Source organism: Mustela lutreola, chromosome 15 (assembly GCF_030435805.1).
Source record: "Mustela lutreola isolate mMusLut2 chromosome 15, mMusLut2.pri, whole genome shotgun sequence".
Classification (NCBI taxonomy): Eukaryota; Metazoa; Chordata; class Mammalia; order Carnivora; family Mustelidae; genus Mustela; species Mustela lutreola.
In genome coordinates this window covers 66,822,456-66,829,622 of record NC_081304.1, presented here as the reverse complement: position 1 = coordinate 66,829,622, position 7,167 = coordinate 66,822,456, and the positions used below count along the sequence as shown (strand labels likewise).

Below are 7,167 nucleotides of genomic sequence, written 5' to 3'. Positions count from 1 at the left end.
GGTAGTAATATCTTGCTGTGTTTTTCAGAGGTAAACAAAAACAACAACATAATGACTTTGCCCTGAGTTTTTTATGTTGAGCACTTTTTAATGCTCCTGTTGGTCATTTATATAACTTTTTTGAATAAAAAGTCTATTGAGATCCTTTTGCTATTTTTTTAATTATATATTTTTTTCTTTTTGTATCTGTTGGTTATTAACCTCTTTTCAGATATAAGATTTTTAAGAATTTTCTTCCATTCTGTGGATTGTGTTTTCATTCCCTTTTTTTTGGCAATGCAGAAACTTTAGTTTGATGTAATAACATTTATTTATTTTTGCTTTTTTTGCTTGTGTTTTTGGTCTGGTATCCAAAAAACTATTGGCAAGACCAATGTCAAGGAAAATTTTTCCTATGTTTTCCTTTAGGAAATTTAGTTTCATGCATCACATTTAAGTCTTTAATCTATTTCAAGTTAAGATTTATGAGTGATATAAGGTTCCAGTTTCATGCTGATTTATGTGACTATTCAGTTTTAAATATCATTTACTGAAACAGACTATCTTTACCCATTACATATGTTGGCCCCTGTCAAATATTAGGTGACTGTATGAAAAGATTTATTTCTGGACTCTCAATTCTGTTCTACTTGTTTATTGGTCTGTTTTTATGCCAGTATACTTTATTGTTTTGAGCACGGGGGCTTTGTAGTATAGTTTCAAATCAAGAAGTGTAATTTCTCTTCTTCATTCTTTCTCAGAACTGCTTTGATTATTTGTTTGTCTCATATAAATTTTAGGATTTTTTACTTATTTATGTAAAAACACAATATTGGATTTTTAAAAAGATTATTTATTTATTTATTTGAGAGAGAGAGATGGCAAGCAGGCAGAGAGGCAGGCAGAGAGATAAGAGGTAGCAGCTTCCTGCTGAGCAGAGAGGCTGATGCGGGGCTCGATCCCAGGACCCTGGGGTCATGTCCTGAGCTGAAGGCAGCAGCTTAACCCACTGAGCCACCCAGGTGCCCCTAACATTGGATTTTTGATTGGAATTGAATTTACAGATGGTTTTCGGTAGTATGGACATTTTAACAATGTTAATTCTTACCATTCATAAATATGAGCTATCTTTCCATTTGTGTCTCCTTGAATTTCATATCAATGTCATAGATTATGGGGTACAGATCTTTCATCGTCTTAGTTAAATCTTATCCTAAGTATTTTATTAGTTTTGATGCTAGTGTGAATTAGATTGTTTTCTTTATTTTTTCAGATAGTTCATCATTAGAGTGTTAAAATGCTCCTGTCTTGTGCTTACTTTATGGCAGCACATATACTCAAATTGGAATGATGCAGAGAAGATTAGCGTGATCACTGAGCAAGGATGACATGAAAAACTATTAAAAAAATGAAACAAAACAAAATTCTTCTCTTTTATATATTGATCTTGTATTTGGCAGCTTTACTAAATTTGTTTTTTCAAAATTTTTTGTGAATTTTTTAGGATTCTTTTACATGTAAGTTCATGTTATCCAAAAAAAAGAAAATTTTACTTCTTCCTTTTCTTTTTTTTAAGTCTTTTATTTCTTTGTGTTCCTTGTTTCTCTGGCTAGGACATCCAGTACTATGTCAAATGAGAGTAGTGAAAGTGGACACATTTGTCTTTTTTCTGATCTTTAAGGGGAAAACTTTCAAACTTTTTTGATTGAATATGAGATTACCTCTGGGCTTGCAATATGTGTTTTTTCTTTAATGGATTTTTCAAATTATTTTTAAAAATTTTTTATAAATATATAATGTTTTTATCCCTAGGGGTACAGGTCTGTGAATCACCAGGTTTACACATTTCACAGCACTCACCATAGCACCTGCCCTCCCCAATGTCCATACCCCCACCATCCTCTCCCAACACACTTCCCCCCAGCAACCCTCAGTCTGTTATGTGAGATTCAGTCTTTTATGCTTTGTCTCCCTCCCAATCCCATCTTCTTTTATTTTTCTTTTCGTACGCCCGAAACCGCCTATGTTGCATCTCCACTTCATCATATCAGGGAGATCATATGATAGTTGTCTTTCTGAGATTGATTTATTTCGCCAAGCATAATACCCTCTAGTTCCATCCACGTCATCACAAATAGCAGGATTTCATTTCTTTTGATGGCTGCATAGTATCCCATTGAACATATATACCACATCTTATTTATTGATTCATCTGTTGAAGGACATTTAGGTTCTTTCCATAGTTTAACTATTGTGGACATTGCTGCTATAAACATTTGGGTGCATGTGCCCCTTCAGAATGCCACGTTTGTATCTTTAGGGTATATACCCAGTACTACAATCACTGGGTCATAGGCTAGTTCTATTTTCAGCTTTTTGAGGCACCTCCACGCTGTTTTCCAGAGTGGTTTCACCAGCTTGCATTCCCACGTACAGTGTAGGAGGGTTGCCCTTTCTCCACATCCTCGCCAGCATCTGTCATTGACTGACTTGTTCATTTTAGCCATTCTGAAAGGTGTGAGGTGGTATCTCATTCTGGTTTTGATTTGTATTTCCCTGATGCCGAGTGATGTGGAGCATTTTTTCATGTGTCTGTTGGCCATTTGGATGAATTCTTTGCAGAAATGTCTGTTCATGTCCTCTGCCCATTTCTTCATTGGATTATTTGTTCTTAGGGTGTTGAGTTTGATAAGCTCTTTATAGATTTTGGATAGATACTGGCCCTTTATCTGGTATGTCATTTGCAAATATCTTCTCCCAGATAACTTCTGACAGTCATCTTTTGGCTTTGTTAACTGTTTCCTTTGCTGTGCAAAAGCTTTTTGATCTGATGAAATCCCAATAGTTCAGTCTTGCCCTTGCTTCCCTTGCCTTTGGTGATGTTCCTAGGCAGAAGTTGCTGCTGCTGAGGTCAAAGAGGTTGCTACCTGTTCTCTCCTCAAGGATTTTGATGGATTCCTTTCTCACATTATGCTTCTTCATCCATTTCCAGTCTATTTTCATGTATGGTGTAAGGAAAAGGTCCAACTTCATGTTTATGCATGTGGCTGTTCAATTTTCCCAACACCATTTGTTGAAGAGGCTGTCTCTTTTCCATAGGACATTCCTTCCTGCTTTGTTGAAGACTAGTTGACCATAGAGTTGAGGGTGTATTTCTGGGCTCTCTATTCTGTTCCATTGATCTATGTCTGTTTTGGGGACAGTTCCCTACTATCTTGATGATGACAACTTTGTAATAGAGCTTGAAGTCTGGAATTGTGATGCCAACAACTTTGGCTTTCTTTTTCAATATTCCTCGGGCTATTCGAGATATTTTCTGGTTCCATATATATTTTAGGATGATTTGTCCCATTTCTTTGAAAAAAACGGATGGGATTTTTGATAGGGATTGCATTAAATGTGTAGATTGCTTTAGGTAGCATAGACATTTTCACAATATTTGTTCTTCCAATACAGGAGCATGGAACATTTTTCCATTTCTTTGTGTCTTCTTCAATTTCTTTCATGAGTACTTTAGAGTTTTCTGAGTATAGATTCTTTGTCTCTTTGGTTAGGTTTATTCCTAGGTATCTTAGGGTTTTGGGTGCAATTGTAAATGGGATTCACTCCTTAATTTCTATTTCTTCAGTCTTGTTGGTATAAAAAAAATGCAACCAATTTCTGTTCATTGATTTATATCCTGACACTTTACAGAATTCCTATACAAGTTATAGCAGATTTGGAGTGGAGTCCTTTAAGCTTTCCACATACAGTGTCATATCGTCTGCAAACAGGGATAGTTTGACTTCTCTTTTGCCAACTTGGAAAAGTTTGGATGCCCTTAATTTCTTTTGGTTGTCTGATTGCTGAGGCTAGGACTTCTTGTACGATGTTGAATAGCAGTGGTGATAACGGACATCCCTGCAGTGTTCCTGACCTCAGCGGTATTCAGTTTTTCTCCATTGAGAATGATATTTGCAATGGGTTTTTCATAGATGGCTTTGATAATATTGATAATATGTGCCCTCTATCCCTACACTTTGAAGAGTTTTATTCAGGAAGGGACACTGCACTTTGCCAAATGCTTTTTCAGCATCTATGGAGAGTATCATATGGTTCTTGTTCTTTCTTTTATTAATGTGTTGTATCACATTGATTGATTTGCAGATGTTGAACCAACCTTGTAGCCCTGGAATAAATCCCACTTGGTCGTGGTGAATAATCCTTTTAATGTACTGTTGAATCCTATTGGCTAGTATTTTGGTGAGAATTTTCGCATCTGTGTTCATCAAGGACATTGGTTTGTAGTTCTCTTTTTTGATGGGATCCTTGTCTGGTTTTGGGATCAAGATGATGCTGGCCTCAGAAAAAAAGAGTTTGGAAGTTTTCCTTCCATTTCTATTTTTTTGGAACAGTATCGTGAGAATAGGAATTAATTCTTCTGTAAATGTTTGGTAGAATTCCCCTGGGAAGCATCTGGCCCAGGGCTTTTGTTTGTTTGGAGATTTTTGATGACTGTTTCAATCTCTGTACTGGTTATGGGTCTGTTCAGGTTTCCTATTTCTTCCTGGTTCAGTTGTGGTAGTTTATCTGTCTCTAGGAATGTATCCATTTCTTCCAGATTGTTGAATTTGTTGGCGTAGAGTTGCTCATAGTATGTTCCTATAATTGTTTGTATTTCTTTGGTGTTTGTTGGTTGTGATCTCTCCTCTTTCATTCATGAATTTATTTATTTGGGTCTTTCTCTTTTCTTTTTGATAAGTCTGGAAAGGGGTTTATCAATCTTATTAATTCTTTCAAAGAACCAGCTCCTAGTTTCGTTGATTTGTTCTATTGTTTTTTGTTGTTGCTGTTGGGTTTTTGTTTGTTTATTTGTTTCTATTTCATTGATTTCTGCTCTGATCTTTATTATTCCTCTTCTCCTGCTGGGTTTAGGCTTTCTTTGTTGTTCTTTCTCCATCTCCTTTAGGTGTAGGGTTATGTTGTGTATTTGATATCTGAGAGAGAAGCATAGGTGCACACGTCTGTCACTGCGCTCCCCAGGAGCATGTCTGGGGAAGGCGCAGCACGCCACCCCAGGAGAAGAGAAGGAGCCATTGGCCTTGTGGTCGGGAAAGGTCGGGAAGCAGAATAGCCTGCCGTGGCAGGAACAGCAGGCCATTGGCAAGACAAGTGTCACCTGCTCCCTGTGCGGAGAGACAAAGCCTGGTTCCTAAGGAGACATGAGGGGATGACTAGGGCAGGGATGCATGCTCCACTCTGAGGAAGGAGTCTGGGCAGAAGACAGGCCTTTCCTGTGCCTCTGGTCCCAAGGGGACAGCATCTCCTTGACCACCTGTCCGTAGGGCCGACTTGGGCTAGATACCAGGCGCCATATCCGGAACTTGCAGAAATAGCTCCCTCGAGAAACGGGCAGTCAGATGCCATCTTTCTCCAAGATGTGACAGCGTTTTCGGTGGCAGGGAAGGAGTGGGGACAATCCCCCAAAGCTCCCCATTCCAGTGAACGGGCGGTGTTCAGGGATACTGTCGCCTCTCCTCTCCTGTGGGGAAGGCACTGGCCTTGTCAGCGAGTCCGCCTGAGGGCCAGTGCAAAAGGCCAAGCGTTGCCTACACCGGGAGAATGTAGTGTGCATTGAGTGCCATCCTACGCCATGCACGTTGCTGCAGGGTTGTGACTGTGTCTGCTTAGTTCGGCCTGGCAGGGTGAACCCAGAGCGCCAACATGGAGCCTGGGAAAGCAAGGCCCAAGAGGGACCAGCTCTCCTGCAGCTCTTCTTCCCTGATGCGACAGAGCAAACACCCAAATCCTTGCTGAGGAAGCAGCAGCGAAGTGCCGTTCATGCCAAGCTGAAAACCTCTGCGGAAGCATAGCAGTCGCTGGGAAATCAGAGTCGGTTCTGTGGGCTGCTGTTGCTGCTTGCCTTAGCCTAGTATTTGCAGCACGGCGGGAGAAACCCTCATACAGCGAACGGCTCTTTGCCTGGGCATCTCCTCTGGGAAAGCACAGCATTCTTTGGGAAATCAGAGTCGGGTCTGTGGGATGATGCTGCTGCTTGCCTGAGCAAGACTCCACAGCACGGTGTAATAAACCTGCATGGAGCGAAATCCTCTTTGCCTGGGCATCCCCACTGCCTGAGAGAGAACCGTGGTTGCGCCTGTGGAAAGAGCCTTAAGGAAAGGGACATGTCTGTCACTGGACTCCTCAGGAGCCTCTCTGGGGAAAGTGCAGCAAGCTGCCCCAGGAGAAGAGAAGGAGCCATTGGCCTTGTGGTCGGGAAATGGTCGCGAAGCTGGACAGCCGACCCTGGCAGGAACAGCGGGCCGGTGGCAAGACAAGTGTCACCCACTCCCTGTGCAGAGAGACGAAGCCTGGCTGCTAAGGAGACATGAGGGGATGATTGGGCCGGGGAACATGCTCCAATCTGAGGAAGGAGTCTGGGCAGAAAGAAGGTCTTTCCTGTGCCTCTGGTCCCAAGTGGAAAGCATCTCCTTGGCCACCTGTCCAGAGGGCAGACGTGGGCTTGCCACCAAGCTCCCGGGCCTGAACTCACAGAAACACCTCCTGGAGGAACGGGCAATCAGATGCCGTCTTCCTCCAGGATGTGGCAGCATTGGCGGAGGCAGGCGGTGTCCCGGGGAAACAGGGACACTTACCCATTACTACCCATCCCAGGGCACGGGCGGTGTGCAGTGATCCTCTCGCGTCTCCTCAAGGACAGGGAAGGCACTGGCCTAGTCCCCTGTCCACCTGAATGCCAGAGCAAAAGGGCCGGCCGTGCCTACGCTGAGAGATGGCATTGTGAGCAGAGTGCCATCCTAGACCACGCACGCTGCTGCAGGGTCGAGACTGTGTCTGCTTATTTCAGCTTGGCAGGATGAACCCAGGATATGAACTTGGAGCCCGGGATAGCAAGGCCCCAAGAGGTAACAGCTCTCCCGCAGAACTTCTTCCCTGACGCGACTGATGCCTTGCTGAAGAAGCAGCGGCGAAGTGCTGTTCGCTTCAAGCCAAAGCGTCTGCGAAAGCACAGCATTTGCTGAGAAATCAGAGTCGGTTCTGCGGGCTCTTCTGCTGCCTGCCTGTGCCCAGTCTCGCAGTGGATGAAACCCGCATACAGCGAAAGCCTCTTTGCCCGGGCATCTCCTCTGCTAAAGCACCGCATTCGTTGGGAAATCAGAATCGGATGTGTGGGATGCTGCAGCTGAA

The 7,167-nt window shown here is 42.7% G+C and overlaps 1 pseudogene; it reads left to right on the top strand.

Annotated features, from left to right (window-relative positions):
- Nucleotides 1-1,289: 1,289 nt before the first annotated feature.
- On the top strand, nt 1,290-1,408 carry LOC131817182 (U6 spliceosomal RNA; annotated as a pseudogene).
- The last annotated feature ends 5,759 nt before the right edge of the window (nt 1,409-7,167 follow it).